This window comes from Carcharhinus amblyrhynchos, chromosome 4 (assembly GCF_965287045.1).
Source record: "Carcharhinus amblyrhynchos chromosome 4, sCarAmb.v2.hapA, whole genome shotgun sequence".
In the NCBI taxonomy this organism is placed as follows: Eukaryota; Metazoa; Chordata; class Chondrichthyes; order Carcharhiniformes; family Carcharhinidae; genus Carcharhinus; species Carcharhinus amblyrhynchos.
The window spans coordinates 135,089,312-135,101,550 of NC_137327.1; the positions used below are offsets into that span (position 1 = coordinate 135,089,312).

The 12,239-nt window shown below is 46.1% G+C and overlaps 1 non-coding gene across 1 annotated transcript; it reads left to right on the forward strand.

The window, feature by feature from the left end:
* The first annotated feature begins 5,515 nt into the window (after window positions 1-5,515).
* On the forward strand, window positions 5,516-5,587 carry trnag-ucc (transfer RNA glycine (anticodon UCC)). Its single transcript has one exon. It is a non-coding gene; the product is annotated as a tRNA-Gly (tRNA).
* The last annotated feature ends 6,652 nt before the right edge of the window (window positions 5,588-12,239 follow it).

The window sequence follows — 12,239 nt, forward strand, 5'->3', positions numbered from 1 at the left end:
ACTAGGAAAGTCTGAAATGTGGAGTTTTTTCAAGGAGCAGCTACTGTGGGTCTGTGATAGGTATGTCCCTGTCAGGCAAGGAGGAATTGGTAGGGCTAGGGAACCGTGGTGCACAAAAAAAGTTGATTTGTTGGTTAGGAAGAAGAAGGAGGCTTATGTTCGGATGAGGCTTGAGGGCTCGGGTAGTGCAGTAGAAAGCTTTAGATTGGCTAGGAGGGAGTTGAAGAGGGAGTTAAGAAGGGCTAGAAGAGGGCATGAGATGACTTTGGCTGATAGGATTAAGGAGAATCCTAAGGCGTTCTATAGGTATGTCAAGAACAGAAGGTTGGTCAGGGCAAGATTAGGGCCAGTTACAGACAGTAGGGGGAAGTTGTGTGTGGAACCGGAAGAGATTGGAGAGGCATTGAACCATTATTTCTCTTCGGTGTTCACGCAGGACGATATGAATGTAGCTGAGGAGGTCACTGGGGTGAAGGGGTGTAAAATAGAAAGTATTGTAGTTGATACAGAGGATGTGTTGGATATTCTAGATGGGTTGAAAATAGATAAGTCCCCTGGTCCAGACGGGATTTACCCTAGGATTCTATGGGAGGCAAGAGAGGTGATTGCAGAGCCACTGGCTCTGATCTTCAGGTCGTCGTTGGTCTCTGGTATAGTACCGGAAGATTGGAGGACAGCGAATGTTGTCCCATTGTTTAAGAAGGGGAGCAGAGACTTCCCTGGGAATTATAGACCAGTGAGTCTTACTTCTGTAGTGGGCAAGGTTTTAGAAAGAATTATTAGGGATAGGATTTATAGTTATTTGGAGAGTAATGAATTGATTAGAGATAGTCAGCATGGTTTTGTAGCGGGAAGGTCGTGCCTTACTAACCTTATTGAGTTCTTTGAGAAGGTGACCAAAGAGGTGGATAGGGGTAAGGCAGTAGATGTGGTATATATGGATTTTAGTAAGGCGTTTGATAAGGTTCACCATGGTATGCTTCTGCAGAAAATGCAGATGTATGGGATTGGTGGTAATTTAGGTACTTGGATCAGGAATTGGTTAGCAGATAGGAGACAGAGGGTGGTGGTTGATGGTAATTATTCATCATGGAGTTCGGTTACGAGTGGTGTGCCTCAGGGATCTGTTTTGGGGCCACTGCTGTTTGTAATCTTTATTAATGATCTGGATGAGGGTATAGTTGGGTGGATTAGTAAGTTTGCTGATGACACCAAAGTCGGAGGTGTGGTAGATTGTGAGGAAGGGTGTCGAAGTTTGCAGGGTGACTTGGACAGGTTGCAGAGCTGGGCCGCGAGGTGGCGGATGGAGTTTAATGCGGAGAAGTGTGAGGTAATCCATTTCGGTAGGAATAACAGATGTGTTGAGTATAGGGCTAACGGGAGGACTTTGAATAGAGTGGAGGAGCAGAGGGATCTAGTTGTATGTGTACATAGATCCCTGAAAGTTGGGAATCAAGTAGATAAGGTTGTTAAGAAGGCGTACGGTGTCTTGGCGTTTATTGGTAGGGGGATTGAATTTAGGAGTCGCAGCGTCATGTTGCAACTGTACACAACTCTGGTGCGGCCGCACTTGGAGTACTGTGTGCAGTTCTGGTCCCCACATTACAGGAAGGATGTGGAGGCTTTGGAGAGGGTGCAGAGGAGGTTTACCAGGATGTTGCCTGGTATGCAGGGGAGGTCCTATGAGGAGAGACTGAGGGATTTGGGGTTGTTTTCACTGGAAAGAAGGCGGCTAAGAGGGGATCTTATAGAAACATATAAGATGATTAGAGGTTTAGATAGGGTGGATGGTGATAGCCTGTTTCCTCGGATGGAGAAATCTAACACGAGGGGGCATGGCTTTAAATTAAGGGGGGGTAGTTATAGGACGGATGTCAGGGGCAGGTTCTTTACCCAGAGGGTGGTGAGGGACTGGAATGCCCTGCCTGCTGCAGTTGTAAATGCGCCTAGTTTGGGGGCATTTAAGAGATTGGTGGATAGGTTTATGGACGAAAAGGGATTGGTTTAGATTAGTGGGTCAATGTTTTTTTTTAAAAATAAGACTGGTCGGCGCAACATTGTGGGCCGAAGGGCCTGTTCCGCGCTGTAATGTTCTATGTTCTATGTTCTTAGCCGCCTTCTTTCTAGCGAAAACAACCCCAAATCCCTCAGTCTCTCATCATAGGACCTCCCCTCCATACCAGGCAACATCCTGGTAAACCTCCTCCGCACCCTCTCCAAAGCCTCCACATCCTTCCTATAATGTGGGGACCAGAACTGCACACAATACTCCAAGTGCGGCCGCACCAGAGTTGTGTACAGTTAAGGAGAGGTATATTGTCAGTCTCCTGTGATGGGGTTAGCTTCTCGCTGTAGGGTAATGGTAAATGTCAGTAACATGCAAAGAGCATCTTACCCAGTTCTACCTTATCCCCGTAACTCCACACCCTTACCATGGTCAATCCACCCAACCCGCAGATTAAAACTCAGGATCAGCTGATCTGCCTGTGTTAATATGCAGTGTTTCAACTAAAAAATTATCAGCACCTATTTTTGGGCATGGAGGCCATGACCTGTGACCCCGAAGGGCGGCACGGTGGCACAGTGGTTACATTAACACTGCAATGGAGTTACTGTGAAAATCCCCTAGTCGTCACACTCTGGCACCCATTTGGATACACTGAAAGAGCATGGCCAATACACCTAGCCAGCACATCTTTCAGACTGTGGGAGGAAACTGCAGCACCTGGAGGAAACCCATGCAGACACAGGGAGAATGTGCTGCCTCACAGCGGCAGGGAACTGGGTTTGATTCCTGGTTTGGGTCAGTATCTGTGTGGAGTCAGCACATTCTCCCCGTGTCTGCGTGGGTTTCCTCCAGGTGCCCTGGTTTTCTCTCACTGACTGAAAGGCGTGCTGGTTAGGTGTATTGGCCATGCTCTCTCAGTGTACCCGAACGGGTGCCGGAGTGTGACGACTAGGGGATTTTCACAGTAACTTCATTGCAGTGTTAATGTAAACCTACTTGCGATGCGAATAAATAAACTTTAAACATTGAGGCAGAAAACACACAAAAACATCAGATAGGGCCCTCTCTGCCTGATTGTAATATTAAACCGAGAGTGCCCTGCACTGCTGGACAGCTGAATGGTCAGCGGGGGAACTTACAGTGTGCGAGGATAGCGTGAGTTCCAGCTAGCTGGCATCTCTTAAAGGCAGCCTGCCCCTCTTAAAGGGGAGGTGCGCAGCCTGAAAGGAAGCTGCTACTGACTGCCAGGACTGCAAACAGATGCAAGATAAAAAAACAAACAAATGGACAACATAGGCCAGGATCCACAATGCACAATCTACCAAACCCACCAAGCATAAAACCCCTCTGGATGGGAATGCAAGTTGGAGACAAGGGTGAGATAGCCCAGATCCTCTGACCCACATGTCCATATTACAGAGCTTCATCTGAGTGCGTAGCCTCACTGGCATTGCCAGACGCATTTAACCATGTTTGTGGGAAGGGGGAGATTGAGATGATCAACAGAAGGAATACTCAGAGTGTTCAGCCCTGAAATCAAACTCATTTTTAGGTTCTCTTCACAAATCAAACGACCGTTTGTGCTTTTTTTTTAGAAGAAACCAGAACATTCCAGCAGGACATGCTGCACTATTCCTTTCCAGGTATTATTGGATAACAAAAACTGGCAAAGTTCACAACGTGGACATTTGAGGAGGTCCAATGTTTTTTGAAGTTGAGAAAACAATGCGACTCAATTAAAGCTGAATTAATTTCTGGGTGTCGTTCGGAGCAGTTTCCACAAGAATGATTGGTTGATATAGCTGTCAAGTTATCAAGTTTAATTGGTTATCTAAATAACGCTCGGCTAGATTTAAAAAAGTGAACCACTTTGATTGGTTTTGTTGTGAATTTCAGGGGAGGAACCATGCCTCCTGGCTGGATAGGGAATTCATCACATGAAGGCGTTCTGAAAGCTTGTGGATTGTGCTACTAAATAAACCTATCGGACTTGGAGTTGGGACGTCTTGTTGAAGTTGTACAAGACATTGGTAAGGCCACACTTGGAATACTGTGTACAATTCTGGTCACCCTATTATAGAAAGAATATGATTAAATTAGAAAGAGTACAGAAAAGATTTACTGGGATGCTACCAGGGCTTGATGGTTTGAGTTATAAGGACAGGCTGGGACTTCTTTCTCTGGAGCGTAGGAGGCTGAGGGGTGATCTTATAGAGGTCTATAAAATAATGAGGGGCACAGATCAGCTAGGTAGTCAATATCTTTTCCCAAAGGTAGGAGAGCCTAAAACTAGAGGACATAGATTTAAGGTGAGAGGGGGAGAGATACAAAAGTGTCCAGAGGAGCAATTTTTTCACACATGGGGTGGTGGGTGTCTGGATCAAGCTGCCAGAGATAGAACAAAGAACAAAGAACAAAGATAGTAGTAGAGGCAGATACAATTTTGTCATTTAAAAAGCATTTAGATATTACATGGGTACGATGGGTATAGAGGGATATGGGCCAAATGCGGGCAATTGGGATTAGCTTTTACAAAAAAGGGCGATGTGGACAAGTTGGGCCAAAGGGCCTGTTTCCATGTGTAAACCTCTATGACTCTGTGAGTTTAACCTGGTGTTGTGAGACTTCTTACTGTGCTTACCCCAGTCCAACGCCAGCATCTTCACATCATGGATAGGGAATTCACAGACATAACTTAACAGCAGAATGAATAGGGATACATATCTTGGTGCTGAAACCCAGGACCCCCTTACAGAGCAAAACTTTACTTGGAGATGTTAAGACAAAGACTAAGGGTTGGATTGATTTAAAACACTAATAGGTATGCACCGAGAGAAGAGAAATAAGCATCTGCTTTTTTTGAACATAATCAGAACTGCTTCGAAAGCTGGAGCGCTGGGATGAGTTGTAATTACAGGGCTGCAAAGTACCTGGAAATTGACAATGGATGCACATTAATGTTTAGAGGATGTTGTCTCTATACATTAACAACTAATCGGAACCTATTAACATGTACCCCAGACCTATCAAAACTGAAATTCTGCATCATCCCAGTGGGCCTGATCTCAAACAATGCTGAGAAGGAGTACAGGAATGAGATAGAGAATCTGGTGAACTTGTCAACAAAATGAAGAAGATAGTCATTGATTTCAGGAAACATGGTGGATAACATCCCCCTGTCCACATCACTGGGGACAAAGTAGAAATGGTCAAGAGCTTCATGTTTTTAGGTATCCAGATCACCAACAACCTGTCCTGGTCCCCCTGTGCTGACACTATAGATAAGAAAGCCCACCAACACCTCTACTTTCTGAGAAGGCGAAGGAAATTTGGCACGTCAGCTACGAATCTCACTAACTTTTATAGATGCACCATAGAAAGCATTCTTTCTGGATGTATCACAGCTTGGTATGGGCTCCTGCTCTGCCCAAGACCGCAAGAGACTAGAAAGGGTCATGAATGTAACCAATCCATCACGCAAACCAGCCTCCCATCCATTGAGAATGAGCGATGGTGGTATAATGGTGAGCATAGCTGCCTTCCAAGCAGTTGACCCAGGTTCGATTCCCGGCCATCGCATTGATAATTTATTTGTGGGCGGCACGGTGGCACAGTGGTTAGCAATGCTGCCTCACAGCACCAGGGACCCAGGTTCGATTCTCGGCTTGGGTCACTGTCTGTGTGGAGTTTGCACGTTCTCCCTGCGTCTGCATCGATTTCCTCCGTGTGCCCCGGTTTCCTCCCTGGGTTAGGTGGATTGGCCATGCTGAAATTGCCCCTTAGTGTCAGGAGGACCAGCTAGAGTAAATGCATGGGTTTATGGGGATAGTGTCTGGGTGGGATTGTGGTCGATGCAGACTCGATGGGCTGAATGGCCTCCTTCTGCACTGTAGTATTCTATCATTCTATGATTCTATATCTCTGTCAACACTTCCCGCTGCCTTGAAAAAGCAGCCAGCATAATTAAAGACCCACACAACCCGGACATTCTCTCTTCCACCTTCTTCTGTCAGGAAAAAGATACAGAAGTCTGAGGTCACGTACCAATCGACTCAAGAACAGCTTCTTCCCTGCTGCCGTCAGACTTTTGAATGGATCTACCTCGCACTAAGTTGATCTTCCTCTACACCCTAGCTATGACTGTAACACTACATTCTGCACCCTCTCCTTTCCTTCTCTATGAATGGTATGCTTTGTCTGTATAGTGCGCAAGAAACAATACTTTTCACTGTATATTAATACATGTGACAAAAATAACTCAAATCAAATCACTGAATTTGTAATTTGAAATGATCTTTGAGCATTGTATACACCCTCTGGTAAGATATGTTCCAACGGGCCAGTGCGTAGAGGTCACTCTGGAAGAGCTTGGCGATGGCTTTTGTCTACAGATGTGGCTCTTCCTGAGAATTCATGGAGGCAAACTTCCCACTATGCCCCATTGGCCAATGAGCAAAGTGAGCCGGTAAGATCACAAGAAAGCTGAGAAACCAGGTTCTCGCCTGATTTCTTGCCTCTTGCGATCTTACTGGCATCAGATATCTGGCAAGGTCAACCATGCACTCATTTCCAATGTAAGGCTGAATAATTTATTTAAATTATATTCAAATGCTTTTTTGCATTGAATTAATGAGCCCGGGACAGAAGCGTCCAGGCTCACTTGCCTCCGTGGCCTCCATGGGAGAGGTTCTCTTCATCAAGAATTGCAGATGGGCCCCAGCAACAGGACCAGTTGTGATGGCCTCACCAGTAGAACAGGAGACCATTAAGGCCCCCCCAGGGAGGTTGGTGGCAAGAGAGGAAATGCCAGCCAGTGCCAGCCTGGCACCCTGGCATGGCCCACTGGGCACTGGGCAGTGTCCAATGGGTGAGGCCAAAGATGCTTGAGCCTACTCAGGGGCTGGGCCCAGACTGGGGATAGCCGGTCAGTGGTGGGGGTGGGGGGGCCGCTATGCACTCTGTATTTGTGATCAGTGGGCGGAGGGAGGGGGGGCCCATCTCCACTGAATTAGGGATCAGTAGGGGGAGAGAGGGGGTGATCAGGGCTGGCAATATGGGGGAGGGGGTTGGGCAGCTGATCACGGGAGGGGTCAGGCCACCAATCATGAGGCCGCGGGAGTAGGAGAGGGGGATTAGTCTGGGTGGGTGGGAGGATCGTGATAGACTATGGGCCCCCATGATAGCCAGGGAGGGGGCGGGGGGGGGGGTTGTTATGTTTGTGAGGCTGGGTCTCTGTGGAGGCCATGGAAACAAGCTGAGAGCAGCAGAGGCTGAGTGACAGGTCTCTGCTACAAAGAGCTGGCCATGCGCAATGGTGCCCTCTGCTATTCTCAGCCGGCACGCTGGTGACTTTTACCTCTCCTCACAGGTGAGAAAGCATTTCTGCTGTTTTTCCATGCGCTGGGTGGATAAAATAGCAGATTTAAACTCGCCCAACAAATGGATCTGAAACTCTCCTGTATTCCTGCCCATCCTGTAATTAGAATTATTTCGGTAAGATCATTCCTCCCTCCGTGCCCCTGGTTGCAACGATATTAAAGTCTGCTGTAAATCAGCATCCGGTCAGAGTCTCAGCGCGGTTTCTTTGTTTCTTTCAGCCACACTCACTTTGACTCTCTCTAACTGATAGACGCTAATAGATTCTCCCCACGACAGGAGAAGCGTATCTTCCTTCATTGAGAAGTGCTAAGGTTTAGCACTCATTGGGCAGTATTGCAAAAGCATTTGCAGGAAGTTTTGTCTTTGGAATTTGCTTACACAAATTATCAGGAAAATGATCATTGAAATGTAAACCTCCCAAGTTACCATTTACTCAGGTTTCATTGCCAATTTGATAAGTGCTTCACTGATTAAAATATTCATACTGAGGCTTAATTAGTCACTGTGTGCTACTCAACATTATAATGCACTCCCTGGTGCATCAGTTAAATGTATAAATGATCTGATGATCACTGAAGGAAGTGATTTATTACTAAACGGCTAATTAGAAAGATGATTTAAAGTGCAGTAAGGTTATACTTCAGCTTGTGAAGTTGCATACATCAAACCCAAAAAAAACTCATTGTTATACCCTAAAGCTTATTACTGTTATACAGTTAAACACTCATATCCTTCACAAAGCAGGTAGAGGCCTAACTGTTACTATGAATTAATTTTTTTTAGATTTCTCGAGGCTTTGAAATTGAATCCCCCACCCCACCCCCCTCCACACTTCACAGCAGTGTTTTTGTTAAGGATTCAGGTACGCCATGCGTGCATTCTGCCAAGTGCTGAGGTCATGCTCACTTTACAGAGAGATATCCAATGTAAGGCATGGACAAATTCCCTCTCTCCCTTCCCCCACCTGGGCCCTGAGAATCTCCATGGCAACGCCACAATAACCAAGATAAACATACAGGAAAATAAAGCTTTTGACTCGCATTAAACGACAGAAATAGGGGGGGAGAAAAAGTATGAAATCTCTGAAGGAACACGATTCCACTCTCTGAAGGGGTGGGGGGGGGAGAGAAACGGCGGATTTTAAGGGGCATTTTAAAAAGCCCTCCGGTTGAACACATACTGCAGGTGGTTTGGACGTTTGTGCCTTGTTCACATGCAAGTTCAATTACTTTATTAAAGAAATATTGCAGTTTAATCAGTGAGGTTTCACCAGCTACTTTTCTTGATTAATCCTTCAAAGGATGCAGTAAAATATAGTGATGATGACATGAACTGTCATCTGAGAACCCCAAGCAATGTGTGCGTGGGTCTGTCGCATCCGACCTTCTGGCAAGGCTCTTCTGGATGAAATACAGGAAAAAAATAGTTCCGATTGTGGATCCCGTGTCATGGAATGGAAGACATTAAATAGGTATCTTTAGGGTTTTTGATCTGCAGCTCCCGCTATATTGAAGGTGGAAATACAAGTCATTGCTAATGCCGTTCCTTTTATTACCTTACCTCATCCCTGCATTCAGTTACTGTGCATACTCTTCATCCATGAGTTGTTCCTTTGCCAAGTTACAGCTGTAAGGATTATTGAGGTATTGGTCAGAATTTTACTGTACCGCCTGCCACGGGAATCGAGCAGGCGCGGGGCAGACCAAAGAACAAATAAAGAACAGTACAGCACGGGAACAGGCCCTTCAGCCCTCCAAGCCTACACTGATCATGTTGTCCTGTCTAGACCAACTGCTTGTATCCCTCTATTCCCCGTCTCTTCATGTGCCTATCCAGATAAGTCTTAAATTTTGCTAAGTATTTGCCTCAACCATCTCACTTGGCAATGCATTCCAGGCCCTCAACCAATTGACTGGCCAATCAACCCAACCCACTCATCTTTGGAGTGTGGGAGGAAACCAGAGCACCTGGAGGAAACCCACGCAGGCACAGGGAGAACGTGCAAACTCCACACAGACAGTGACCCAAGCAAGGAATCAAACCCAGATCCCTGGTGCTGTGGGGCAGCAGTGCTAACCCACTGTGCCACCGTGCCACCCTGACATAAGCAATAGCCGAGGGGCATCACAGAGCTTTCCTCATTGTGCATCATCATCACCTTCCTGCATCAACTGAGCAGCAGGCACTCAAGGGCTCCTCAACCCCAGCGTCCTGATGATTAGGATCCCTGCCACCTTCATCGTCTGGTCACAGAGGGGTCACAAACACATACCTGCTCATGCACACTTCAGCCCCGTCTGGCCTCCATCCTCCAGATCCTCAGTGGCCTCTTCTTCACTCCCTCCTGAATACCCTCCTCATCCGAGGACTTGTGCCTCTCCTTCAGCTGATTTTCATGAAGGTCATCACTCGGCCAGGTTAGAGGCTATGTTGAGCATAACAGACCACCACAATGCCAGAGACCCTCTGGGGGTTGTATTGGAGGATCCCACTGGGCCTGCTATGGCAACAGAAGAAAATCTTTAACAGGATGATGTACCACACATGGTAGATCGGGTGGGACTGTGAGAACCTGTTCTCTGCTGCATGGTCTGGCCCCCACACTGGCATCATCAGCTATGACCTGAGGGATTTTTCCTTGTCCCCAATGACCCATCCCTGTGATGTCCCTCAAGACTGCTAGGGATCTGCAATTGCCCAAGGATGTAACCATCATGTACGCTTCATAGAACACGGGCACACGGGTGCATTGATCACATCTGGTGCTCACATACCAGCTGGACATTGAGGGAGAGGAATCCCTTCCTGTTGATGAAGGGGATATCCTGATGCCACGGGGTGCATAGAGTGAAATGGAGCCCCCTGCACCTGTGGGAGAGCAGCTATGAATTATTCCACAGAGATCTGAAAGGCAGCTAGGGATGGACAATAAATCCTGGCCTAACCAGTAATGCCCACATCCCATATAAAAAGGTAAAAAAATTAAACCTTTCAACTCAGGCTGATTTTAAAAGTACTTCAGGATAGGTTATATATTCAATGAAATGTTATTTCTTAATTCAGAGATATGATGATATTGTACAAACATATATATAAATCTAGGGGCAGCATAGTGGTTAGCATTGCTGCCTCACAGCGCCAGAGACCCGGGTTCGATTCCCAGCTTAGGCCACTGTCTGTGTGGAGTTTGCATGTTCTCTCCGTATCTGCGTGGGTTTTCTCTGGGTGCTCCAGTTTCCTCCCACAGTCCAAAGATGTGCTGGTTAGGTGGGTTGGCCACGCTAAATTGCCAGTGTCAGGGGGACTAGCTAGGGTAAATGCATGGGGTTATGGGGATAGGATCTGGGTGGGATTGTAATCAGTGCAGGCTTGATGGGCTGAATGGCCTCCTTCTGCACTGTAGGATTCCATGATTCTATGAAATACAGAATGTAAAGTTAGTTTCAGGATCAATATTTACAGATTAAGTGCTAAAACAGAATGAGCGCCCAGCTGATGTGTATTTGTAAAACACAATTAGAACAAAGAGGCTTTGGTGAAAATGAGGATGTTGAAGTAGATTGGGGCCTGATGAATTTTGAGCAGGAGTACACTCTGCAGAAGGAGCAAACATGACGTGCCAAATGTTTTAGTTTGTTCCATGCTTTTTCAATGCTTCTGAGTTCTTGTAAAGCAGCCACGTGAAGTAACCTTTTGTACCAGGGTGATCTGCAGTTGACAGCTTCAGCAGATTTTTCCAAGTTTTCTCCATTTCTTCCCAAGTAGCTGTGGCTGGAACATTCTATAGACCTCCTTGGAGGATAGAAACCAGTTTTCCATTCTTTCTCCCCTGACTTTACCAGTGCTGCAGCACATTATTTTTCCTATTCTTATTTATTCTATAGGAACTAAAGTGAGCCATTCAGCCCCTGAGGCCTGTTGTACCATTCATAGAGTCATAGAGGTTTACAGCATGGAAACAGGCCCTTCGGCCCAACTTGTCCATGCTGCGCTTTTTTTTAAAACCCCTAAGCTAATCCCAATTGCCCGCATTTGGCCCATATCCCTCTATACTCATCATATCCATGTATCTGTCTAAATGCTTTTTGAAAGATAAAATTGTACCAGCTTCTACTACTGCCTCTGGCAGCTTGTTCCAGGCACTCACCACCCTCTCTGTGAAAAAATTGCTCCTCTGGACACTTTTGTATCTCTCCCCTCTCACCTTGAACCTATGTCCTCTAGTTTTAGACTCTCTTATCTTTGGGAAAAGATATTGACTATCTAGCTGATCTGTGCCCCTCATCATTTTATGGACCTCTATAAGGTCACCCCTCCGTCTCCTACGCTCCAGGGAAAAAAGTCCCAGTTTATTCAGCCTCTCCTTATAACTCAATCCATCAAGTCCCGGTAGCAACCTAGTAAATCTTTTCTGCACTCTTTCTAGTTTAATAATATCCTTTCTGTAATAGGGTGACCAGAATTGCACGCAGTATTCCAAGTGTGGCCTTACCAATGTCTTGTACAACTTCAACAAAACGTTCTAACTTCTATATTCAATGTTCTGACCTATGAAACCAAGCATGCCTAATGCCTTCTTCACTCTGTCCACCTGTGACTCCACTTTCAAGGAGCTATGAACATGTACCCCTAGATCTCTTTGTTCTGTAACTCTCCCCAGTGCTCTACCATTAACTGAGTAAGTCCTGCCCTGGTTCAATCTACCAAAATGCATCACCTCACATTTGTCTAAATTAAACTCCATCTGCCATTCGTCAGCCCACTGGCCCAATTGATCAAGATCCTGTTGCAATTGGAGATAACTTTCTTCACTGTCCACTATAGCACCAATCTTGGTGTCATCTGCAAACTT